General features: G+C 42.2%; 1 long non-coding RNA gene across 1 annotated transcript in view; it reads left to right on the top strand.

The window, feature by feature from the left end:
* The first annotated feature begins 16,363 nt into the window (after nt 1-16,363).
* LOC107182326 overlaps nt 16,364-27,692 on the top strand; it is a 15,577-nt gene continuing 4,248 nt past the window's right edge. Inside the window, exons 1-2 of the long non-coding RNA XR_001513053.1 lie at nt 16,364-16,374; nt 25,988-25,996. This is a non-coding gene — a long non-coding RNA (uncharacterized LOC107182326). The remainder of the gene's footprint in view (nt 16,375-25,987; nt 25,997-27,692) is intronic.

The following is a 27,692-nucleotide window of genomic DNA, read 5'->3' as shown; positions in this document are numbered from 1 at the left end:
GGGCTCTCTGCGCTGCCTCGACTTGTAAGTCTATTTCTTTCACCAGGTAGGGGAAGTTTTCTGTCATTATTTCTTCAAATAGGTTTTCAATATCTTGCTCTCTTTCTTCTTCTGGCACCCCTATGATTCGGATGTTGGTATGCTTGAAGCTGTCCCAGATGCTCCTTACACTGTCTTTGTATTTTTGGATTCTTTTTTCATTTTGCTTTTCCGGTTGGGTGTTTTTTGCTTCTTCGTATTTCAAATCTTTGAATTGATTCTTGCGATCCTCTGGTCTGCTGTTGGGAGTCTGTATAATATTTTTTATTTCAATCACTGTGTGCTTAATTTCTAGTTGGTTCTTTATCACAACATCGAGGGTTTCACTAGATTTCTTGAAGATCTCACTACATTCATCAGCGGCCTCACCTGTCTTTTCGAGGGCCTTATTATATTTATCGGCGGCTTCTAAACAGTTCTTTAAAGACCTTAAAAGTGTGGTTTTGAACTCTATATCCAGCAGTTTGCTTTCCTCCATTTCTGTCGTTTGTGTCTTGTTTCTTTGTCTCAGCATTGTTTATGCTTCGCTGTGTTGATAGAGTGCCTTTCTGTGCTAAGTGTCCCAATTACCTGAGGTAGACACTCTTGGTGCACCCCCTTGAGGACTTTGTGCACAGTCTTGTTGTAATTAAGCCTTGATTGTTGTAGTTATCACTGTGAGGAATTGACCTCCAGGCCAATTGGCTGTGAGAATCAGCTGTGTCTGCAGTGGGAGAACTTCTGTGCTGGAGACACCCCTCTGGGGCTAGACTTGCTTCAATGGGGCTTTGGTGCTCACTGAGTCTGCCCCCTGAGTGTGTCTTTTATGGTTCCATGGAGCTGCAAACTGGATGGTCCCACTCTGACCTCTGGTCCTCCTGGCTCCTGGATCTCTAGGGAGGTGTTAATCTAGCCTTTGCCTGTGGCTATGGAGCAAAAGTCTCCCTGCAGGGCTTGGGCAGGGCGAGTCCCACGGGATCAACAGGGCGGGGCTAGCAGTTATGGCTTCTTTCAGCCTTGCCCTCAGAGGCTCTGCTTCTCAGTGTCCTGGTAATCGCTGCAAGTCCCTCGGAGAGAAAGCTGCCCTAGGGTTCTGACCGATGCCAGACAGTCCCACTACTCCCGTATGAGTCTGGGTCCCTAGAGACTCTCCCGGAACTGGAACTCAGAGCCTGAGACTCCCTCCCGATTGAAAATGACAACCGCGCCCTCAGCTGCCAGCCCACTCTGCATGCACTCTGCACCTTAGTATTTTACTTCTGTCCTGCGCCTCCTCTGAGTCTTGGTATGCTTTTTCTTTCCTTCTAGTTATAGAATTTCCACTCAGCCAGCCTTCCTGTGGTTCTGGATGATGTCCGTTCCGTCTTTTAGTTGTATTTTTGAGGTGGTTGTGCAAGGCAGCAATCTCCGGTGTTTACCTATGCCGCCATCTTGGTTTCTCCCGGATTAACATTTTTATTTCTAATAAGTTCCTTGGTGATGCTGCTGCTGCTGCTCAGGGACTATACTTTGAGAATCACTGTATAATTTTTCTCAACCTGGGAGTTCTTAGCTAAAACTATTCTGGAAACCAGCTTGTCACACGAGATAGAAGCTCCTTTCATAAGATAGTTTCTTAACAGGGTACATTTCTTGCCGGAAGCTGGTCCATCCTTGCTGCTTGACATAGTCGCTGCAGGGAAGAAACATCTGCACAGCATATGTTTCAAGGGACCTGGTGTATATGGTAGGCTGTTCTTAGTATGTTTGCTCCCCTTCTTGGCTCTATGTCTGTGGTTTTAAGTGCTAAGTTTTGCTTTGTTACACAGCAACAGATAATTAATACATTGGACTTTTATAAAGTCAAGTACCTTATAAAAGAACATATGTTATGTTGAAAGAAAATTAGATGTTATAGGTCTAGAGCTCAGAGAAGTCTAGACTAAAGGTACAGACTTGACATTCATGGGTACTTAGAAAGAATGTAGTGAAGAAGGAAAGATTATTGAACAAGTCTTGAGGATCTCCATAATTTACTGGCCAAGTAGAGATGAATGAGTTTGCAAGGGAGATATAAAAGGAACAGCTGGAGAGGTAGAAAGAAAGCCAGGAGAAAAAAGTAGGTAATGGCCATATAGGAGAAAAACTGGAATACTGGTGTCAGTATAAGAGTAAGCCACAATTCCAGCAAAAGCTGATGGTAAGATGGAAAAGCAGAATGGTGTGGATTGAGGTTGGGATATACAGAAATCAAGACAGAAAATATAGACAGCATTCTCCGGAGTTTGACCTGTGTAGGTGGGAAGAGAGATTAGGTAACAACTTGAAGTTGATTATTATTGTTATTTTTTTTTTAATGAGAGAAATGTGAAATGTATAAATACAACTGGAAAGGTTCAGGTGAGAAAAAGATTGAATATGCAACTAGGAAAACAGAAATGGTAAATAAGTGTAAGGTTCCTGGAAAGCAGAAGGAGATTCTAAGTAAATGGGAGGTGGGGCAGCTCTGTTACTAGAACTGGAGGGAAGGACCCACAGAACAGGTGCAGAAATACTCAGTGGGTTAACAGTCTTCTTATGTGAGAGCTGCTTTTTTTTCTCTAACAATCTAAGAAGAGACCTTAGAGGCTTTGGAAAGGAGAAAGATTTCCACAGACACTGTGGAAAATAGGAAAATGAGAAACAGAACTGTAGTGCTTTGTATAGTGTGAGGACCTGTTTGAATTTAATGGCCTTGAACTTATACAGGAATTAGCCTGCCTCATTAGGTAATGATCAGGTGCTTGGATGTAGGCACAGTGAAATAGATAGTTGGGTTCATCCAAGTAAAGAGCTTAAACAAATGGAGGCAAGAGAGGGACAAGAGAGTCTCAGAGAATAAAGATGGGAGTAGAGAAATGTAGGGCCAGAAGAGAGTATAGAAATACTGCTCATGAAATCCATGCTTAATAGAAAGGGAAAGGTTGATAGATAAGGACATAGCAGAGGACAGGCAGGGACAATGATCCTTCCCCTGTTAGAAGGGGAGGTCACAGGCAAGCAGAGGAGTACTTCAATTAGTAACTCAGGAGGAGTACCATTATAGGTAGTGACAATATCCAGGGTATGTTAATGGAAGTGAATGGCTGAAATGGAGAGAAAAATCTCTGAACATGAAAAAAAGGTGAGCACACAAGTTGCCATGATGTTGGACAGGCAACCTGCCTGGAGTCATCCAGATTGATCAAAGCTTGGGTATAGTGGGCAAGCAACTGGCTTGCCCTATGGAGCAGTGAGCTTTTTGCCATTGTCAATGTACACAATGAAAGAAATGACTCCCCGGTAGATGACAGCAGCAACAGGGGATAGAGCAGAATATCTAAATGGCCTGAGTGCAAAGAAGTAGGATCTTAAGATCAACCAAAGGACGTGTATGCATGCATATAAGCCTAATCAATGAACACAGACACCAGGGGGGGTGAGGGCAGATGTGGGGAGGGGGGGAAGGAGGGCAATGGGGGGATAAGGATACATATGTAATACCTTAATCAATAAGGAAAAAAAAAGAAGTAGGATCTTAGACAAAACAGTGGAAATATAATGTGGGGGAGTGAGGGAGACACCGTGGCAGTCAGTGTTGTTCTCTGCCTGATATTTTTACTCTTTTCCTTTTTAAAAAATATATTTTATTGATTTTTTACAGAGAGGAAGGGAGAGGGATAGAGAGTTAGAAATATCAATGAGAGAGAAATATCGATCAGCTGCTTCTTGCACACCCCCAACTGGGGATGTGCCCGCAACCAAGGTACATGCCCTTGACAAGAATCGAACCTGGGACTCTTCAGTCCGTAGGCTGACGCTCTATCCACTGAGCAAAACCGGTTAGGGCTACTCTTTTCTTTCTTACTAACAAAATTCTGATTTTTTTCTAGTCTGCAATATACCAGCTAAGTATACTTACGTTCTGAGATCTCCTTTTATTAGGGAGTGGCCATGTGGCATACATCTAGCCAATGAAACATCAGCTTAATTTACCAGGGAATTTGAGAATGTTTTTGCTTTTCTGATACACACATTACCCTTTCTTGCCTGGAATCCAGACATGATGGCTGGGCTGCAATGGTCATATTGTGACCTAGAGGTTATAAACATGAGGAAAAGGCAAAGATAATCACAGAGATGTGAGTCTTCATTTTGACTGGCCACCAAACCAGTACCAGCAGCCATCTATACCCAGATTTCTGATTATTTGAAATGAATCCTACTTATTTTCTATTATTTATAATTAATTGTATTCCACTTAGAAATATCAACTCACCTTGTTGTTCTGAAATACAAGGGATATGAGAAAGTAGTTACCACATGAGAGAGTTGCAGTAGTTATGGCAAAAGGATTCCAGGGCCAGAGTGGAAATGAATATGGAGGAGAGGAAGGTGGAAGGCTGAGGCAGAAGGATGCAAAGAGCTTCATGAGAATAACTGTGGAAGGGGATCAAATGACAGAATGGGCATGAAGGTAGAGGTTACACTTTGGATGTTGGCCAACACAAACAGCACTGGGAGGCATGACGGATTTGATCTCCAAGTCTCTGAGGACAGAAACCTATGTTACCTTCCCAGAGGGATTACCAGGTTGCATGAATGGGGCCATCATCTTTCCACATCCTCAGGCAAGAAAAGAGGCTTCTCTTTTTATCCTTTTGGCTTCTCTGGAGAATCAAGATGCAAGTTTAAAGCTACATAATTAAACCTGACAATGTCTCTGGATTCCCTTCTTCTCTCTCCATGGGCAGGATTAGAAGCTGGGGAGGGGTAGGACATGTGGGCCACAGGGCATGCTAAGGCAGAGTCAGGGAGGCTGCGTTTGCCTTCTCCTCTGGTAATTGGCCCACAAGGTTTGCTATCTCCCTCAGGAGATTGGTTTTCCCCTCCCAGAGCTCTTAGAGTCCCAAAGAAGAGTGACAGCATGTGGCTGATAGATCATCCATGTTGCCATAGCAACAGGCTTGCCCCTGAAGCCATGGGTTCATGACAAAATAATCAGGCCTCTTTTAAAGGTTGCTGATGGGGGTTTGAGTAGGATGCAGACCAGATGAGTGGACATGAAGGCCTGGAGCCAAGAATATTCAGGGTAAGAATTTTATCCCAAATAATTAAAAGCCTAAAGAATCTGAGAATAAGTACCAGCTAAGTCTAACAAGGAGCCAGAAGTTAAGAAGAGAAGAGGAAGAATTCAGTCATCTAGTCTAAGGGATTCCTGTGCTAGATTTGGGGGAAGGTGGAGGGGATGAGTAAGGGAAAAAGCTAAAGGGTTGAGTGTCTGTGATTCCTTTCATTGGCTGGTAGCTACATAATACAGTGGCTGAGCTACGTTAATATTCAGGGACTCTGAGAGGACACTGGGTACCCTCACCCTCTTCAGCCATGCATAGCTCGCCTTTCAGCCTCTCTGCAGACTACATACCCATTTTTTGCTCTGAGTTAATAAAAATCAATTCAGATGGTGTTAGGACTAAGCTGTCTTCACCTTCTGCCTCCATCCTTTACCTGGACGGGGTTCTCAGCCTCTCAAGGTCAAGGCCCGTGGAGTCTATGAAAGTTGTGGCAATGTGGCAGATGGCCTTGCAGATCTCCCAGCTTCAATAGCCTAGTAGTAAAATTAGGATCATAATAATGTTATTCTACTCTAATTCACAATAGAAGAAATGCGAAGTATCTCACCTTATACACTAAACTTGTATTATACATAATAAAATAGTATGTGTGTATGTTTTTACTGTCTTGTAGCGCTTACCATTTTTCACAGTTAGTTATGGATATGCTTCTGTTTTGCCAGTCTCTCCCTTTGGAATGTAAGTTCCATTAAGTCAGGGACTTTCTCCATTTTATTTTTTTGCTACCTAAATAGTGGGTGTCCAGTAACTATTGCATAGATGAGTAAATTGCCTATTCTCAGAGTGGCCCGCTGTGCACCTAGAAGCCCAGTTTTCTTGCTACTTGTGGAATGCCCACTCTTCCCTGGCACCATCTCTCCATGGGCGTGTGCATAACCAGCGCCTCTGACATCTTCCACCACTGCCAAGGCACTGCTGCTTCCTTTATTATCAAAATACCCAGTGCCATTTCCCACCCATATCTGCCCAAACCACACTGTACCAAAGCGGTCAGCTGGGCCCAAGCCTGAACCACCACTGACCCTGATAACCCGGCAGTGCAGAATTTCAGGGCTGGGTCCCCACTGAATAGGAGGCCATATCTTTACCCACATCCCAAAACAAGGCTGCCTTGAGCTTCCAGATAATTTTTGTGAAAATAACTCATTTTGATCTTGGCAGTCAGCCCCCTGACCGAGGGATCCAGCATAACCCCTTCTCAGTGACAGGCGTGTGCATTGTCTTTCTCCCATCAGACTTGGATACACTGAGGTCCCTTAATTTCTCCTTATTGTCCCTGGGAGGGTCTGCACCATCTGTCCCCAGAATGTCCTGCTGTGCCTGACTCCTCCTCTGGGAACAGTTAGAGCATCTGGAGTGACCTCATAAAGGATTTTGTCTTTTGTTCTGGGGGTTGTAAGGCAGAAATGGGGGCTCTGGAACAGGAAGTTATATCCAAGGGAAGCAATGCTTCAGGGACAGACATTTTGGTCAACGTAATTCATTCCCCAAACATACGTATGGAACAGGATTCCACATCCCTCCTACATCTCTGTGGGAGTCATTGGTTCTCTCTGAATATTTCTGGATATCTGTCATCTCATGACACTTTGTGTTGGGTGTTGTCATATGACCAGTTGTGGCCAATGAATTGTGGTGAGAATAACAAGTTCCACTTAAATTTGATTACAGATGTGAGACACTTCAGGGCTCTTTCCTTCTTTTATGATGAGTGAACCACACAGCAAGGGGACACAGTGCTGGTGGGGGTGGGGTGGGATCACACTGGGACCATCACCTTAACCATCACCACTCCCAGCAGCCCTGCTGTGGTGGCCACTCCATCAGCTGGACCTGCAATGCCCAGAGGAAACAAAGCCCTTACCACTGTCCCATGAATGACGAGGACAGTGGATAAGGCAGAAATCTAGCTTTAGTCCACTGAGGTTGGGGTTGTGGTCACAGTTCAAGCCAGCCTATCCTGACCGATGTATCCTTCCTCCTTTCTTCTCTGTTTTTCTTAACAAGTAATTGATAACTTCCAGGGACACTGAAACCTTCCTTGCCAAGCCTAAGGCTCCTCCAGCTGCCTCCCCATCCTCCCATAGTTTCTCTGACTCCTGAGTCAGGGGGTTGTTAGCTTTGGGGCAGGCACCAACTTTTCTTGCAGGACCCTAGTATCAAAGTAGGAGGTTTGGAGGCCTTGGGAAATGACCTGGGTGCCAGCTTGTCCCCGCTTCTCTTCCCAAGGACAGGACAGCCACCAGAAGCAGAGCCAGCAGGCTCCCACAGGCGGTCACCGGCTCCCACTCCCATGTCAGGTCAAATTCCCTCAGTAAATCACTTATAAACTAGCACTCTTCATGCTTCCAATTCTCTGATGAACCCTAATTGGTGAACACAGATACCAGCAGAAGACTGGTTAATTCTCCCCTCCCATTTCTATTGTTTGCCCAACATCCTCAGAATAATGGCACGGGGGTGGGAATGATTAGTAAGCAGGCCAGGTACTCCTGGGTCCTCATCCAAATTTACTGAGATACCCTTACACAAGAATAAAAATGAATTATGAAAGTTCTTAAAGTGGGTGAAATGTGTTATGTTAAGTCAGCACTCACAGGATATACAAGGTCCAAATCATGGTGTTAACACTTAACAAAACAAGGACAGTAAGGAGCATAGAAGCCAATCAGAGAGACAAGAAATTGATCTGCTCTGAACATGTGATTCACCCTTCATTTATTAAATACTTAATATGTTAGGAAGTCTGCTATTAAATGAGGTGACAAAATTAGCATCAGTGACCAGTTTGACCAGTAAAATCCCCTCCGATAGCTTCCATGTCCCTTGAAATGTTCCCACATTGTGTGTGTGTGTGTGTGTGTGTGTGTGTGTGTGTGTGTGTATCTTGTTAATCCTCACCCAAGGATATTTTTCCATTGATTTGAGTGGAAGGGAGGGGAGATTCCAGGGCCAGGGATTGAGCCTGCAATTGAGGTACGTGCCCTTGGCTGGAATTGAACTCAGGACCCTTCATTCCGCAGACCTATTCACTGACCCAAACCAGCTAGGGTTGTTCCTATAATGTTTTGAGCTTGTCCTTATTTTCTAGCACAATAAGATGATCCAGGCTCACCTTGTATCTTATTGTTACAGCCCAGAATCAGCCAGGTTTTCAAGAATCACTGGCTTCTTTTAGCATAGAGACATTTAAAAACCAAGATCTGGCCACTGGGTTGCTTATTGCTGTCGGGGTTTTATTTCTTCTGACTTTCTGTCTGTCTATCTACATTTATATCTGTCTATCTAGATTACTCAAACTCCAGTGCAACAAATACCTCGGCACTCATTTTAGCCTCCTGCCATTTCAATTTGTATCTATCTTCTCCTACAGTGAGAAGCCTGGCTCCTAACACCTGAATGTATATATTTGTTTGCTTAATTTTATAATTCACCGAAATAGTTTCAAAATTACTATAATTATGGCTTACAGAAGAACCTGTTAAGCAGATTTTAATATTTCTGTTTTGCAATTTCTTTTCAACTGAGAGTATTTAGATAAAGTATTGGTCCAAATATTACTTTTATTATTTATTTTCTTTTTTCTTTCATGTGGTCATGTTATTAATTTAAAATATGGTTCATTGGTTTCTGTTTGCATTCAATTTTCTTTTTTCTTATCCTTGTTGATTTATTTCATTTTTGAATGTGTAAAACATTAACAAAGTTTTAAAGTCAAAACTATATGCAGAGAAGTGTTGATTCCTCCTCTATTCATTTTATTTCCAACCCATCATCGCTAGGCAACCAATATTATTAATTTGTCTTCTCCTTCTTATGTTTTTGTGTGTTTTTTAAGAAATGAGAAAATTTCTTACTCAGATGACACTCTACATATACTCTTTTTTTAAAAAAAAAATTGACTTGTAGAGAGAGAGAAAGAGAGATGCAAAAGCAAAACATCAATCAGCTGCCTCCTGCACCCTCCACAGGGATCAAGCCCTGACTGGGAATCGAATCAGCAACCCTTCAGTACACGGGATGACGCCCAAGTGAGCCACACCAGCCAGGGCTATATACTGGTATATGCTTTTGTGCTTTTTTTCACTCAATAATCATATTCTGAAAGTCACCCCAAATACTTCACGGAGACCTCTGTTTTGATAGCATGCCCTTACCTAAATAAATGGGCATGGTTGTGTGCCAATAAAATCCTATTTACAAGAGTTGGTGAGTTGGATTTAGCCAGCAGGCCATGATTTCTCAACCACTGCTCTAAAGAATGCCCTGTGGCTAAAGGAGAGAACCCAAGATAGGACAAAATTGGAAGGGAGGAATCCTTCCAGTAAAGTTAAACCTATTTGGAGAAGGCATGGTTGCAGCCTCCTAGATGGCGGAGAGTTTGCTGGCTTCCCTAGGCCAAAATTTTCCACAGTTGCCAGGCAAGCAGGAAACAACCCTCTGACACATAGGCATAGAATTGGTCAGGGCCCCCCCTGGAACACTTGGTATCCCCACCAGAAGGTCCACAGCAAGCTGGTCATGAGGCTTGGGCTGGGGCTGGAACTCTCTAAGGGACCAGGCACTCCGACACCACTTGGTTTCATCATCACCTTCACTTCCACCCTCCTTATTCCCATTGCATACCATAATGGGGCAAGAGCAAACCCCAGCACCTCAGAACCACAATAGCCCCCATCCTTCTGCAATGTTCCTCCTGCGCCCTCTACTGACAAAGCTAAACATTTGCTGTCTGTTATGGAGAAATGCTTTTGAGTCTTCTCTGTTATCACAGAACAGGTATAAAAGAGTAAAACTGAAGTTGAGAGGCTCCTACAGTGAACTCTTAAACACTGGATTTATGAGTCAAAGCGTAAATAAATAATTTGCTAGTTTATGAAAAATGTATTCCCATAGGGGTTTATCATTCTGCATTTCCACCAACAATATATGAGAATACCATCACTGTACCACCTCATCAATAAAGTGTTGCCATACTTTTTGTTTTTTCAATCTATATTAATAAAGAGCTACTATGCTAATGGTCGATACGCCCTAATGGTAACGACCAGGTCATTAGCATATTAGCCCTGCGTTGCTCTGGAGACGGGGTGGAAGTGGGGAGGCGCCCAGAGGAGGCGGGACAGTCCTTGCCACCCACCACTGGCACTCTGACTGCCCCGGGCCACCTGCCAGGGGACGGAGCACAGCGCAGGCTTCCGGGGCGCCATGACCCGGCGGAGCTGCCATGTTGCTCGGAGATGGGGTGGAAGCGGGAGGCGCCCAGAGAAGGCAGGGCCAGCCCAGGCCTCTGGAGGGACTGAGGGTGGCGCTTGAAGCGGCCAGAAAAGGACAGAGAACGCCAGAGGGCTTGGGGGCTGGGCCAGGCCCTCTGCTCTGCGGGGACAGCAGGGCGGCAGGTGGGTGGGCCGCGTCCCGCGATTCCCAATCGGGAGCTGGGCACCTGGTATAATTATAAAAATCTTACCTCATTGTTGTTATAAATTACATTTCTTTACTATTAGGAAATCTGACTGTCTTTTCATAGGCTAAAAGTAATTTTTATCTTTTTGGTTGTTGTAAATGGTCCATTTTTTATAGGACAACAAAACAAGCTCTTAAACAGCTTACAGCAGGAAAAAGATCAGCTACAACTGAACTTACTTGTGAAGAAAAAGTTTTGTAAAGTTTTTTGTTGTTGTTTTCCCTCAAATTACAGACCAAAGTTTAAACAAATTCAGTTTATCTCAAGGTTCACTAAGTTCTCTGTGTGGGTCTGGGCACCAGAGGTAGAGTACGACATGGTCCTTGCTCTTAAGGATCTTACATCTTGATGGAAAAATAGATGTATGAAATTGGGAGACAGTAGGACATAGCAATTAAAATATGGGTTAGGTTCAAATTCTGATATTGAATTACAATAATTAGCTGTGTAATATTTGGTGGGTCACTTCTATCTTTATGCCTCAATTTCTTAAGGTGTAAATAATAATAAGCATCTCATAGAGTTATTATAATAACTAAATGAGTTATTATATGAAAACAGTACACTTCCTGGTACATAATAAACACATACTAATTATTAGTAATAATAAATGAAAACGATTATACTAGTAGTGACAAAAGTGAGAGGAATTTACATTGCAATGATAACTTATAAAAGCTCATTAAATTATAGTTGAATTTTAAAGTGTATGATGAACTGGATCTAAGATGGTAGTGGATTAGGTGGAAGTTACACTCACTTCCTCCCAGGACCAAACTGGAATTACAACTGAAATATAGAACAACCAACCGGAATAATCAATCAAAGATTAGCTGAACAGAAGTCTTATAGCTAAGGATTTACAGAAGAAGCCACATTGAGACTGGTAGGAAGGGCAGAGATGCCAATGGGCTGGCCCTGCTCCCACAGGTGGCAGCTGAGATCACAGAGGGATATTTCAACAACCAAGGCTCCCTCTGAGAAGCAAAGGGTCTCAAACCCCATATTAGTCCCCCCAAACCAGAGCACCAGAGTCAGGAAAAGGTGCCCACATAACATGTGGCTGTGAAAAATCATCAGGGATTCTGCCCGACGGGGAGAGATGAAAGTCTGCTAGAGACACAGGCACCCTCTTAAAAGTCCAACGCACAAAACCTCGTTTGCAGCCACTCACCATAGGCTCCAGCAGCGGAACAGAGAAAGCTCAAGTTGCAGAGGAGCAAATGGGGTTTGCGGCTCCCAGGAAAAAGCTGAACGCACAGCCACCAGGGTCCTTGTGCAGAGTCCCACTGTTATGCCGCAGAGGCCATCTTTCTGGATGGAACACCTTCCTTATTGCATCAGCCTGGAGGAATGCAATAACTCCACCCTTCAGACTTCTTGTTGCCCCACCCTGGGAAGTTCACAACCCGTGATAAAGTCAGCTGCCTGGGGCCCAGAGTGTAGAGTTCTGGGTAGGCTCAGGGCTGAGTTTTGTGGCTCTGTAGTAGAGTCCATTACTCCCACCTTCCTGTGAGCCTAACCAGCATCCCTCTCTCACGGGAGATCCACCAACCCCAACATCTGGATTCCTGGCGGCCCCACCCTGCCAAACTGGGGCTTTCCAGAAGGTCTGAGAAGAATACAGGACAGACTGAGTTGTGTGGCTCTAGGCCATTTTTACCTCACAAGCCTTACCAGTGTAGAGCCCTCCCTTCACATGGCCAAATCCTGTTGTTTGGATCTGATAAACTTGGCTGGCCTCACACTGACAATTATCTGAGACTCCACCCCATCACAAAGGCCTGTGGGCACTGCATGGATGGCAGCTAGACATGATATATCTTGGGACTTTTGCTGAAAGCCCTCAGACCCAGCACTAGCACCAAGTTTGAACCTGTACCAGTCTGGTGAATACCACTTGCCCCTGTCTGGTGATGCACTAAGAACCTACCTCATACAACTCAAGTACCACCAGAGGCTCTGTCAGTGACTGAACCTAACAGGCAGCTGGCAGGCAGATCTCAGGTTTCCTTGGGCCTTTGGCTGACCTGACTCCGGGTTGGGTGCTGGTGGACAGCTTGGTACTCTCCACAAACACACAGGCCAAGCAGAGGCAACCACAAACTATGTATCACTCTGTAGCTCCTAACAGGTTGCCCAGGGCTTGTCACAGACAGCATCTGACATTGACCTGCAGCAGAGACCCCAGAACAACACACCCAGTGGCTGAGCTTTAAACAGAGCAGGATCTAATTAGCTTCACCAGGGATATCTCGGCAGGCTCCAGATCCTGCTAAGGTGAATTGGGCTTTGTGTGATCAGCACCTGCACAGCAGCTCATACACTGTGGTTGGGGTTGAATCTTACAGTCAGACAGCCTGAAGGTCAACCTCATGCATGAACAGGCCAATAGTAATCAAGACATAATTACAAGCCTGTCTCAAAAGGCTCACTGGTTCAGCATTGACCTATGAACCAGGAGGCCACAGTTTGATTCCTGGTCAGGGCACATGCCCGGGTTTTGGGCTTGATCCCCAGTAGAGGGTGTTCAGGAGGCAGCTGATCAGTGATTCTTTCTCATCATAGATGTTTCTATCTCTTGCTTCATTTCTCTCTCTCTCTCTGAAATCAATAAAAAACATATTTAAAAAAAAAGACACAATGACAAAAGGAGGGCTCATATAATTCACACAAGGGACATTCCTGGAGCACCCAGCTCAGATGATCAAGGAGAATGTGCCACTGGGTCCCAAAGGACACCTTCTACATAAAGCCACCTTACCCGGACAGGGAGACATAGCACATCTACCTAATACTTAGAAACAAACACAAAGAGGCAGCCAAAGTGAGGATACAAAGAAATATGCTCCAAATGAAAGAACAGGAGAAATCTCCAGAAAAAGGAGCTAAATGAATTGGAGGCAAGTGATTTACTAGATATAGAGATAAAAGAAATAGTATTAAGGATGCCCAATAAAATGTGAGAGAACTTCAACAAAGAGATAGCAAGCATAAAAAAGGACATAAAAACCATATACCTGTCAGAATGAAGAATACAATATGTGACAAACCCACAGCTAACATGATGCTCAATGGGGAAAAACTAAAGGCATTTCCCTTAAGAATAGGAATTAGCCCTGGCTGTTGTGCTTAGTGGTTAGAGCACCTGCCCACAAACTGAAGGGTTGTAGGTTCGATATCCGAGCAAGGACGTGTACCTGGGTTGCAGGTTTGATCCCCATCCCCTGTCAGGCCATGTGCAGGATATGTCTCTTTCACATTGATGTTTCTTTCTCTCTCTCCCCCTCTCTCCCTCTCTTCTACTCTTTCTAAAATTCAATGGAAAAAATATTCTTGGGTGAGGATTAACAAAACAAAAAAATTGGTATAAGACAGGAATTTCACACTCATTCAACATAGTCCTAGCCATAGCAATCAGGCAAAAAGAAGAAATAAAAGGCATCCAAATTGGAAAGGAACAAGTAAAACTGTCATTATTTGCAGATGACATGACACTGTATATAAAGAACCCTAAAGATGCCACCAAAAAACTATTAGAGCTGATAAATGAATTCAGTAAAGTAGCAGGATACAAAATAACTATCCAGAAATCAGTTGCATTTTAACCAATAGTGAACTATCAGAAAGGGAAACTAAGAACACAATCCCATTTGCAATTGAATACAAAAAGTAAAATGACTAGGAATAAGTTTAACCAAGAATGTAAAAGACCTGTACTCAGAAAATTATAAGACCCTGAAGAAAGAAAATGAAGAAGATACAAATAGAATCATATACCGTGTTCATGGATAGGAAGAAGTAACATCATTAAAATGTCCATATTACCTAAAGCAATCTATAGATTCAATGCAATTTCTAGCTAGATACCAATGGCATATTTCACAGAACTAGAACAAATATTTCAAATATACATATGGAACCACAAAAGACCCTGAATAGTGACAACAATCTTGAGAAAGAACAAAGTTGAAGAAATCATGCTACCAGATATCAAACTATACTACAAGGCCATAGTAATCAGAACAGCATGGTACTGGAATAAAAACAGACATGTAAATCAATGGAACAGAATAGAGAGCCCAAAAATAAACCCACACCTTTATGGTTAATTAATATTTGATAAAGGAGGCAAGAAAATATAATGGGGTAAAGATAGTCTATTCAATAAATGGTGCTAGGTATACAGGACAGATTTGTGCAAAAAAAAAAAAACAAAACAAAAACAAAACACACACACACACACACACAAAAACTAGACCACCTTCTTACACCATACACAAGAATAAACTAAAAATGGATTAAAAGTTTAAATATAAGACTGGAAACCATAAAAATCCTAAAAGAAAACAGGCAGTAAAATCTTGGACATTTCTCTTAGCAATACATTCTCTGGTAAATTTCTTCAGGCAAGGTAAACAGAAGAAAAAGTAAACAAATGGGACTACATCAAAGTAAAATATTTTTGCACAGCAAAGAAAACCTTCAACAAAATGGAAAGACAACTCACTGAAAGGGGGAACATAGTCTCCAAAGGTACATCTAATAAGAATTAACACCCAAAATTTATAAAAGCCTCAACCCTAAGAAAATAAACAATCAAATATAAAAATGGACTAGGGCCCTAGCTGGTTTGGCTCAGTGGATAGAGCGTCTGCCTGCAGACTGGAGGGTCCTGGGTTCAATTCCAGTCAAGGGCACATGCTTGGGTTGCGGGCTCAATCCCCAGTAGGGGGCGTGCAGGAGGCAGCTGATCAATGATTCTCTCTCATTATTGATGTTTCTATCTCTATCTCCCTCTCCCTTCCTCTCTGAAATCAAATACACACACACACACACACACACACACACACACACTAGGGACCTGAATAGAAACTTTTCTAAAGAGGACATATAGATGGCCAATAGACATATGAAAAAATACTCAATGTCACTAATCATCTAAGAAATGCAAATTAAAACCACAATGTGATATCACTTACACCAGTCAGAATGGCTATCCTATCTAATAAAAGAGAAACATGGTAATTAGTGTAGGACTGCTACCCTTCCCATTGGCTAATCAGTGAGATATGCAAATTAACTGCCAGCTATGATGGCGGCCAGCAGCCAGGCAGCTGGAAACTAGCATGAGGTTTGCTTGCTTCAGTGACCAAGGACTCCAACGTTCCCCGCCTGCCTTGCCGGCCTCTGAGCTTGCAGTTTGAAACATTGTAACAAATATAGAAGCTAAAAAAAACCCCAGAAACCTGCGTTCAGCCTGCCAGAATCTCAGAGCTGGAGTTGATATAGTGTTTCGATTATAGAACCGGAACAAACCAGATACCTGCTTTCAGCAGCAGAGGCCTCAGAGCTGGAGCCAGAGCTAAAGGTGGCCCAGAATTAAAAAAAAAGAAAAAAAGGAGCAGTTGGGAGCTTCAGTCACCCGCCAGCCTGAAAACAGCCCTCAGCCCCTCACCCAGACTGGCCATGCACCCCAGTGGGCACCCCCACCCTGAAGGGTGTGTGACCAGCTGCAAACAGCCATCATCCCCTCACCCAGGCTGGCCAGGCACCCCAGTGGGGACCCCCACCCTGATCCAGGACCCCCTTCAGGGCAAACCAGCCGGCCCCCACCCATGCACCAGGCCTCTATTCTATATAGTAAAAGGGTAATATGCCTCCCAGCACCGGGACCAGTGGAGCCGAGAGGCCTCCTGGCACCGGGATCAGTGTGACAGGGAGCAGCGCCCAAACCCCCTGATCACCCTGCGGCTCTGTGTGTGACAGGGTGCGGCTCCCCAACCCCTCGCCCCCCACGGGCCCTGCTCTGTGCGTGACAGGGTGGTGCCGCAACCTCCCCATCGACCCTGCCTTGAGTGTGACAGGGGGCGGGGCCCCAACCCCCCAATCGGCCCTACCCTGAGTGTGACTGAGGGTGGCATCGCAACCTCCCAATCCGCCCTGCTCTGTGCATGACCGGGTGGTGCCCCAACTCCCCAATCGGCCCTGCTCTGAGCCCGACCAGGGGCTGCAACTAGCTATTGGGCCTGCCCTCTGCCACCCGGGAGCAGGTCTAAGCCAGCAGGTCGTTATCTCCCGAGGGGTCCCAGACTGCGAGAGGGCACAGGCCGGGCTGAGGGACCCCTCCCTCCCTCCCGAGCGCACAAATTTTTGTGCACCGGGCCCCTAGTCTATTATAATAAAAGTGTAATATGCTACTTAGCCCAGCCATCCTTCTGGAAGACCTTCTAGATGAAGCCAGGGCTGCGAGGGAAGCCTGGGTCCCGGGTGCCAGAGGGAAGCTAATGCGGGCAGCTGGGGGAAACTAAGGCCTACTCCTGCACAAATTTCATGCATTGAGCCTCTAATCATCAATAAATCAACAAACAAGTGTTGGCCAGGATGTGAAGAAAAGGGAAACTTGTGCATTGTTGGTGGGAATGCAGATTGGTGCAGTCACTGTGGAGAACAATATGGAGGTTCCTCAAAAAATTAAAAATATACCGGTAACTGCCTTATGATTCAGTGATGTCACTTCTGGGTATATATCCAAAGAACCTCAAAACACTAATTCAAGCCAGAGCCGGTTTGTCTCAGTGGATAGAGCGCCAGCCTGCGGACTGAGGGGTCCCAGGTTCGATTCCGGTCAAGGGTGTGTGCCTGGGTTGCGGGCACATCCCCGGTGGGGGATGTGCGGGAGGCGGCTGATCGATGTTTCTCTCTCATCGATGTTTCTGGCTCTCTGTCTCTCTCTCTTCCTCTTTGTAAAAAATCAATAAAAATATATTAAAAAACAAAAAAAACCCCCCAAAACAAACAAACAAAAAAACAACAACAAAACACTAATTCAAAAGAATATATGCACCCTTATGTTCATTGCAGCATTACTTACAATAGCCATGCTATGGAAGAAACCCAAGTAATCTTCAATAGATGAGTGGCCAAAAAAAAAAAAAAAAGATACATTTATACAGTGGAACTATTACTTGGCTATAAAAAGAATGAAATCTTATTATTTGCAGCAGCATGGATGGAGAGGGCATTATGTTAAGTGAAATAAGTCAAATAGAGAAGTACAAACACCATATGGTTCACTTACATGTGGAATCTAAAGAACAATATATATAAGCAAACAAAACATAAAAAGACTCATAGATACAGAGAACAGATTGATGTTTGCCAGAGGGGAGGGGTGTTGGGGTCTGGGTGAAAAAGGTGAAGGGATTGAGAAGTACAAATTGGTAGTTACAAAATAGTCATGAGAATGTAAAGTACAGCAGAGGAAATATAGTCAATAATGTAATGTTGTATGGGGCCAGTTTGGTACTGGAAATATCAGCGAGGAACACTTGGTAAAATAAATGATAGTTGAACCACTATGCTGTATACCAGAAACTAATACAAAATGCTATTGAATGTATAATTGAAAAAATTTAAAATTAATTTGAAAAAATCTTACCTGAATAAATAAAAATAAAAGTATATTATGACTAAGTCACTAAAAATATTTAAACTATAAGCAGTACATTTGGTTTAATAAAAATCCATTAAAATTTTATATAATTTTCTTAATATTGATGAAATAAAGTAAAGGCTTAAGTAAATAGGAAAATCACAAATAGAAAGAACAAATCTCCGAATCTGAATTTTTAAAAATGTATCTCTTTTTTTAAAAATATGTCTTTATTGATTTTTTTTTCTTTTTAGAGAGAGAGGAAGGCAGAGCGATAGAGAAACATCAATGAGGGAGGAACATCATTGATCAGCTGCCTCCTACACATCCCCCATTAGGGATCGAGCCCACAACCCACGCATGTGCCCTCACCAGGAATCGAACCAGTGACCTCTTGGTTCCTGGGTTGACGTTTGACTGCCGAGCCACACTGGCCAGTCTGAATTTTTAATTATATAAATAAATTATTAGCATAAAATGTAAGACTGTAGTATTCATATATTATTGTGTTGGTTTTAAAGACTTAATTTAAGTAAAAAGTTCGAGTTCAATTGATTGATATATTTACTAATTTTCTTTTAGTCTCTGTTCATTACCTAATTTGTACTGCGAAATAAAAGTAGAATTCAAAGCTCATGTCTAATTTAAATATTAAAATTAAATACTTAATTATATTTCATAAAGATACTCAATTCAGTATGATACAACAAACCCATTTCAACTAGTTCAAAAAAGTTAGCAGAAATGTTCCAGGAACTATGATCTGGAATGCCCCAAACATGCAGCTATGCACACAGTTACCTGATCACAAATGTCCCAGCTATGTCTTGCAGGAAATTCATAAAATATAAAAAAGTAAAAAGAAGAAATTCAAATATAATCCTACCACTTAGACATAAATTTGGTTTGTACCATATAAAAAATTCAACAAATATTTATTGGACTCCTATGATGGGGACAGGTCTGGTTTGAAACACTGGAACTGGACTGCTTGTGCCTCAAGGAGGTGAAATTAGTCTCCTCCCTCCTGAGCGAGTGATGGCCCCTGCTCCCTGGGTGTGAGATATGGGCAATAAAATCTGCCCTCGAGTGTTGAGCTGTGCTACACATGAAATAGGTACATGTGTGACATTCCATGGACCTAGGTGACCATACACAGCACTATTTAAAACAGACTAAATTCTAAGAACACAGTGCAAATGTAACTTTTCCAATGGCTTTCATCTTTGTTGAGCAAGACAAGCTAAAGACCATGGAAATTTTGACAGCATTTAAAGCCCTGCCTTGCCTTAAAGAAACCTGGGAGTACAAACCAAACTCTCAAAAAATGAACAACTGGATGATTATTCTTATTTAAAAAGCGATCTTCTTTACTAAAGCATTTGCTGCAATCACTTTTTAATTTTACTACATTAATTGAATGTGAGCTACTCTGAGGGTTTTTTTTTTAATGTAGTTCCACAGTGCCTTAAACATTTCAATTTTATTTATCATAAATTAATTTGAAGTATAAATTTTGAGAACATATTATCTGTATACACCAGTAAGTATTTCAAATTTTGGCTCTGACTTGTGTCTGTGGAGGAATCCAGCTCAATGACTTAGCTATGCTGTTTCTGCTAACATTAGTTCCACTAGAATACAAGTCAATAGATGGGGCTTCAAAACTTTGCTAAAATTGCATTGGTTTGCAGAATAGCAATAGTTGTATTAGGATTCATATCTTTCATAATAGCTTCTAATATTAAACTTTAAAGATCCTAAATTGATTGAGGTTTCTTGATGATTCTCAGATGGGTCTTTTCCTTGTCATCCTTTCTCCTGTGGCCCCATGTCATTATTGGCATCAAAACTACTTCAGGAACTTCTTAGAAAATGAAAATATAAGAACTTACCAGTCTAAAATGTGTCACTTTGCAGGCTCATTCCACAAGGACATTTTCTTCTGGTACATATTTAATTAATTAAAGACATACTGCTCAGCGTTCGCCACTTTGACATATTCTATTTAAGGATTGATTACATTGTCTAACATTGGTGAAGAATATTAATATTCAAGAAAGAATCACAAGGGACCATCTGGAGTTGGATGGGAAGCACGTATTCAATGAAAGATTCTCAGAATAACTGCCCAGTGGTTTTATATGCTGCTGCAGAAAGTAGAACCTTTCTGGAAAGCAATTTTGCATTCCATGATTTAATTTATTAATTCCATCTGGAAATTTATCATAAGAAACAATTAAGAGATGCTTGTGCATGGATGCTTACTATGGCAATTGGCATAATGGTGAAAATTAGGAAAAAAATAAATACTACTCCATAGGAGATTGGTTAAATAAAATATTACATCCATACTTATAAGTCTGTGGCAGATTGCTGGCTGCCCAATATCCATTCTCCTCTTATTTGTCATTAACAAGATCCTATATTATTGTGGCCAGCAATGTGCTTAGCTAAAAAAAAACTGTATTTCACAGCCTTCCTTGAAGATTAGGATGGCCAATAAGATATAAATAGAAGTCCATGGGTGGGACTTGCAGCTGCCTAGATTGCTGCCTGGCCCCAACTGTCTTGATAACTGGCATGATGGCTTGAGTTCCAACAGCCGTTTGGAGACAATGAGAGAAAAGCCAGGAGAATCATAGCGACTGCAATTCTGATATCCTGGAACCACTGTAACAAAGCCATCAACTGCCACCTTCCAGATGTCTCATTACATAAGAAAAAATAACCGTTATGTTTATATTAGTCAAACTCTGTTCATAGGAGCCAAACACGATTCCTAATGGACACCCATAAAACATTGTGCAAACATTTACCATTATCTTTTTGGGAAATGGAATGTAATATTAGATGAGAAAGCCAGATTATAAAACTCTATATGTGGTATGTTCTATTTTGTTCTTAAATTATACATGTACATTATATAAGAATGAAAAAGACTAAAATATATTAAAATGTTAGTAGTGGCTGTCTCAAGATTGTGGGTTATTTATTACTATGACAATATACACTTTTCTATACTTGCTAAATTTTCAACACTGAGATTTTTTTAAATGTTTTTAAATTTCCCTATGCACACACATGATGGTGAGAGTACAAATTGGTTAAATCTACACTTTTTGGAAAGCAACAGGTGGATATGGATCAAAAGCTTTTACAGCGTCCATATTCTTTAACTCTCTATTTCCGCTGTGACCTATCTCTCTTGGTAAAATGATATGAAACTCAGGTAAAGAATTATGTACAATGACTAGAGGCCCGGTGCACAAATTCATGCACAGGTGGGGTCCCTTGGCCTGGTGGGCAATTGGGGCCGATCCAGACTGGCCGGCTGCGAGGAGGGACCACGGGAGTTTGGCCGGGGGGTGGGGGGCGCTGTTGGAGCACACTGACCACCAGGGGGCAGCTCCTGCGTTGAGCATCTGTCCCCTGGTGGTCAGTGTGCATCATAACTACAGGCCAGTCATCTGGTTGTCTGGTTGTCTGGTCATAATGGTCACTTAGGCTTTTATATATATAGATGTTTGCTACAATATTATTTTTGATACTGAGAAAATGAAAACACTATCCAATTTTAGAAAATTTTATAAATAAATAAATTAGGCTATACCCGTCCTATATTATGAATATTTAGGAAGTGTGATTAAAGTAAGAGAAAGAATATTCTGGAACTCGTTTTAGAGCTTTTTCTTTTTCCCCTCAATCCCCTCCTCCCCATCCATTGAAGCAATGATGGGCATCAATGGAATGGGGAGTTACCTTTTGATCTAGAAGGCATTTCTAACTACAACTAAAATTCGATTTTTATCTGAGTTTACAGCAGAAAAATAGCTTTGTTCAGAAAGGCAGAAGATTTTTCTAAACTATATTTATGTGTTGAGAGCCAAGCCTGGAAAAGCAAGTTCTTCAGGTTATGCCTGTCTGAATGGCTGCAAGACCCTGAGATTGGCTGCCTAGGGAAAGGCACTGTGTATTGGACAGAGATGCCTATGTTTACTCCTTCGTGCTTAGAGGGAGCAGCAGCTGCTTTTTGTGCTCTGCCCATGTGCTCTTGGCTCACTGGTATTTCAGTGGAGGCTGTGTGGAGGCTTCTATGCATGATGACAGCCCCATGCAAGTACCCACTTTTCACCTCTCCATTTTTTTCTGCAGCCAGGTGGGGAAGTGAATTAGACACACTCAACTAAGGAGGAGAGAAGTCTGTGGATAAATGTCCCAGACTTCCATCCTTTGGAGAAACCATTCTGAGGGAATTCTACCCAGATCCCCAGAGGCTCCCAGTAGGACTGAGCCCCAGTCACCCACAGCAGCAACTGGCTCAATAACACCTCATTTTAGCTTTTCCTTCTCATTTCTGTCCTCTGTTTCTTTATATCACTTCCCAAATAAATAACCTGTATCTTTGGGTCTACTTCTAGGGTAAACCAACCAAGACAGATAGAGTATGGGAAGAAAAAAAGAGAAAGAGAGGGGCCAAGTGTCATATACCCAACTTTAGGAACCCAAGAACATTGAGTAGTAACCCATTTTTTCCTAGTATATTTGACAAACATTTTTGAAAAAACAACAACACATTAAATAGAATACAAATATATCAGAGTGCATAGCATGTAGTAGAGAGCTTAGCATAGGGATCTAAGGCCAAGCCCTATGCTAAGCTCTCTATCTACTAGGCCTGCATTTTATTATTTTTTTAAAATATATTTTTATTGATTTCAGAGAGGAAGGGAGACAGAGAGAGGGATAGAAACATCAATGATGAGAGAGAATTATTGATGGGCTACCTCCTGCACACCCCCTACTGGGGACGAGCCCACAACCCAGGCATGTGCCCTTGACTGGAATTGAACCCGGGACTTTTCAGTCTGCAGGCCGGTGCTCTATCCACTGGGCTAAACCAGCTAGGACTGCATTTTAGTCTTGCTATAGGCAATGAAACAAATACTGTCATCCTTATATGACAGAGAAGGAAATGCTTAGTATTAATAATATCTAGTAGTCATTGAGCAATAACTATGTACCAAAATAATGCTGAAAGCTTTACATATATAATCTCATTTAATTTTCACAACAACCCTATAAAGGAAGCACATCTGTTTTCTCATTTTACAGATGAAAAAAGTGAGGCTTTAGAGAGGCTACTTGTGAGAAAAGAATGAACACAGCAGGTGTAGTTGCTAACTCCTTGCTGTCTCCAAGGGAACCATGATTGACCTTTGGCCACCTTAGGGAATGTGCCCCTTGGAGAGTTTTTTTTGTGTTAGTAATTAATGATTTTGTTATATACACCTGGAGCAATGGGCCATGTCTTGCTGGCTTCTCAGCTTCCTTTGCACTAACATTAAGACTGCTGATGTGCACTTGGTTTTAGTGTTGGGTCCAGAGTTTTGATTGTCATGGCAGATTTTGAAGCAGAATGTGCCTATGCTACTAGCCCCCACAAAAAGGACTTGAACCTTAGGAATCAAAGAGTCTTCCCTGGGCAGACACATTCCATACATCCCCCAGTGCTTCTCTGTCAGAGAAAAAGGACATCCTGTGTGGCCTCAGATGAGGAAGAAGCCAGAGAAGGAAGAAGCTTCCAGAGAAGCTGATGCCTGAACTCTGGACTTCGAAGATGAACATCTTTTTTTCTGATGCTTTTGTTCTGTATCCTTTGCTACTAAAAACTCTACTGCAAATTGCTATTATATCTTGTAAGTTTTCACTGAGTAAAACACTAACCAAGACCCTGCAACTAGAAGGTTATAGAAACAGAATTTTAGCCCAGGCAGCCTCACTCTTAGACTTGATCTCTTAACCATCACATTCCACCACTATATAGTTAGCATATGGTAAGTACTGCACTCAAAGCCGGTGCTATTATTATTATAATTACTGCCTTCTTTTGTTTTCTAAATCTTTTTTGAGGAACACACATTATTTGATAATCAAAGGGAGAAAAACCTTGGAAATGTCCAATGTTGAGAGGAAGAAGAGTCAGAAGGGAAATTGACTACAAGTAACTTAAAGTGGTACAATATAATGAAGTGAAGGAGCAGTAAAGTTAAGTGTAAGGTAATTTTACAAGAGAAAATCTTATCAATCTTGGAGCAGGCAAAGATTTATTACACAAAATACAAATTATAAAAGGTAAATCTGGCCTCATCAACATTAAAAATTTTGCTGTCTTAAGACATTAAGTAATTGTAAAGGCAACTCACACATTGGACAAAAATGTTTATAATATTAATATCTGATAGTGTCATGAAATCAAGTATACATAAAGAATTACCACAAAATAATAAGAAGACAATATTAAACGTGGATAAAATATTTGAATAAATACCTCGCAAAAGAACATGTAGGGATCCCAAATGGCGGCAGACTAGGTGGATGTTACACTCACTTCCTCCCAGGACAAAAATGAAATTACAACTGAAATATAGAGGAATCAACCCAAATAACCAATTGAAGACCAGGAGTCTTATAACCAAAGATTTACAGAAATCTCATTGAGACTGGCAGGAAGGGAAGAGATGCCAAAATGTCTGGCCCTGCTCTCACAGGGCCTGCTGTGACTGAGATTCGAGAGCGATAACGCAGCTGCAAAGTTTCCTCTGTGAAGCATGAGGTCTCAACCCCAAACTGGGCATTCCAGCCCACGGCACCAGAGCCAGGAAGAGGCACCCATATAATATCTGACTGTGAAAATCAGTGGGGAGTCTGTCCTCCAGGAGAGAAAAGAGTCTGCTAGAGACACATGCAATCTTAAAGGACCAATGCACAAAATCTTGGAACCACTCACCCTGGGCTCCAGCTGAGAAAAGAGCAGGGTGGACTAGATTCACAGGAGAGGCTGAGGTTTGTGGCTCTGCGATGAAGAAATAGCAACTAAGACTCCTTTGCTAAGTCACTCTTTCACACCACAGATGACATTTTTCTTGGGTGGGGCATGCTCCTCCTTATGGTATCAGCTTGGGGGAATGCAATAGTCACACCCTCTGGGCTCCCTCTTGACGTCACCTGCTGGATTCCTCCTGGCTCCACCCTGCCATGGTCTGAACAGAATCTGGGACAGACTGAGCTGTGCAGCTCCAGAGAGGGGACCACTCCCCTCTCCTTCCCCCAAGTCCTCAAGAGAGATCCACTAGCCCCATCCTACTGAGATCTGGCTACTGGCAGAATCTGGGACTAACTGAGTTGTGTGGCTCTAGGACTGGGGCCATTTTTCCTTTGAATGCTCAACCAGTGCAGAGCTCTCCCTTCACACAGCCAAATCTTAGACTGTTTGTGCCTGGTAAACTCTGCTGGCCTCACCCTGATAATGCCTTGAAACCCTCCCCCACCATAAAGTTGTGCAAGCACCTAGTGAATGGCAGCTAGATTTGGTACACTCTGAAACTGATACTGAGTGGCCTCAAACCCAGCACTGTCACCAAGTTTGAACCTGTATCAGTCTGGTGACCACTACTCGCACCTACCTGGACTCATTGAGAACCTATCGTATGCCACTTGAATATCTCCAGAGGCTCTCAGTGACTGACTTTAACAGGCAGTTGTCAGGCAGAGGTAGACAGATGCAGATTTCAAAGTGCCTTGTGTCTTTTGTTGACTTGCCCAGATCCTAGTGCTGGTATAAGTCAACATTGGTGTGCAGCTTGGGCCTTCCTGTACACACCTAGATCCAGCAAAAGCAGCCACAAACTGTGTACCAATTTGTAGCTTCAAACAGGTGCCCATGGCCAGACACAGGCAGCAGCTGATATTGACCTGAATCAGAGTCCCTCCCAAGAGGCCCCAGGACCAACATACCCAGTGGCCAGGTTTAAACATTGGATCAGGATCCAATTTGCTTCATAAGGGGCATATCCAAAAGAAGATCTCAGCAGGTACAAGACACTCCTGAGGCAAATTCCATTTTTGTCCAGCACCTGCACTGCAGTTCATACACAGTGGTTGGGGGTCTATATTCACAGTCAGCTATCCTGAGGGTTGACCCCAGGCACGGTGGACCAAAAGCAATCAAGGCTCAATTACCAAAGGAGAGCTCACATTATCCACACAAGGAACACTCCTGGAGCACCTGGCTGAGGTGATCAAGGAGAGTGCACAACAAGGACACACAGGACACTTACTACGTAAGGCCAGCATACCAATGCTGTGAGACATAGTAGATCTACCTAACAGATAGAAACAAACATGAAGAGGCAGCCAAATTAAGGAGATAAAGAAACATGCCCCAAAAGAAAGAATAGGAGAAATCTCCAGAAAAAGAGCTAAATGAAATAAAGGCAAACAATTTACCAGATATAGAATTCAAGAAAAAAAATGGTTATAAGGATGCTCAAGGAAGTTAGTGAGAACTTCAACAGCATGAAAAAGGACATAGAAAATATAAAAAAGAACCAGTCAGAAATGAAGAATACAATATCTGAAATGAAGAATATACTAGAAGGAATAAACAGCAGAGTAGATAAAGCAGAACACTGAACCAGAAATTTGAAAAACAAGGTAGCAGAAAATATCCAAACAGAGCAGACAAAAAAACTACTTTAAAAAAATGAGGATATGGAAAACTACAGGACATTAAAAAAGAGATAGAGGAAGACATAAACAAATGGAAGAACATACCATGTTTATGGATTGGTAGAATCAACATCATTAAAATGTTCATACTACCCAAAGCAATTTATAGATTCAATGCAATCCCCATTAAAATACAAATGGCATATTTCACAGACCTAGAACGAACGTTCCAAAAATTCATCTGGAATTAAAAAAAGACCTCGAATACCTGCAGCAATCCTGAGAAAGAAGAACAAAGTAGGTGGAATCTCAATACCAGATATCAAGCTGTATTACAAAGCCACTGTTTTTAAAACAGCTTGGTACTGGCACAAGAACAGACATATAGATCAATGGAATAGAATAGAGAACCCAGAAATCTACCCAAACCACTATGCCCAATTAATATTTGACAAAGAAGGCAAGAGCATACAATGGAGTCAAGACAGTCTCTTCAATAAATGGTGTTGGAATAAACGATTCAATCAAAAAATGGGCAAAGGACCATTTTTGAAAGAGGACACTTTTTGAAAGAGGACATACAAAAGGCTGAGAGACATATGAAAACATGCTCAAAGTCACTAATCATCCAAGAGATGTAAACCAAAATGACAATGAGGTACCATCTCACACCTGTCATATGGCTATCATCAACAAACAACAAGTGCTGGAGAAGATGTGAAGAAAAAGGAACCCTTGTGCACTGCTGGTGAGAATGCAGACTGGTGCAGCCACTGTGGAAAACAGTATGGCATTTCCTCAAAAAACTAAAAATGGAACTCCCATTTGACCCAGTAATCTTAGTTCTAGGATTATATCCCAAGAAACAGAAACACCAATCAGAAAGGATATATACACCCCTATGTTCATAGCAGCACAATTTATTATAGATAAGATTTGAAAAAAACCTAAGTGCCCATCAGCAACTGAGTGGATTAAAAAACTGTGGTACATCTATACCAGTGGTTGGCAAACTCATTAGTCAACAGAGCCAAATATCAACAGTACAATGATTGAAATTTCTTTTGAGAGCCAAATTTTTAAAACTTAAACTATATAGGTAGGTACATTGTTATTAACTTAATTAGGGTAC

Source organism: Myotis davidii, unplaced genomic scaffold (genome assembly GCF_000327345.1).
Source record: "Myotis davidii unplaced genomic scaffold, ASM32734v1 scaffold316, whole genome shotgun sequence".
Lineage (NCBI taxonomy): Eukaryota > Metazoa > Chordata > Mammalia > Chiroptera > Vespertilionidae > Myotis > Myotis davidii.
The sequence above is the reverse complement of the archived record's forward strand: the minus strand, read 5'-3'. Positions and strand labels throughout refer to the sequence as shown.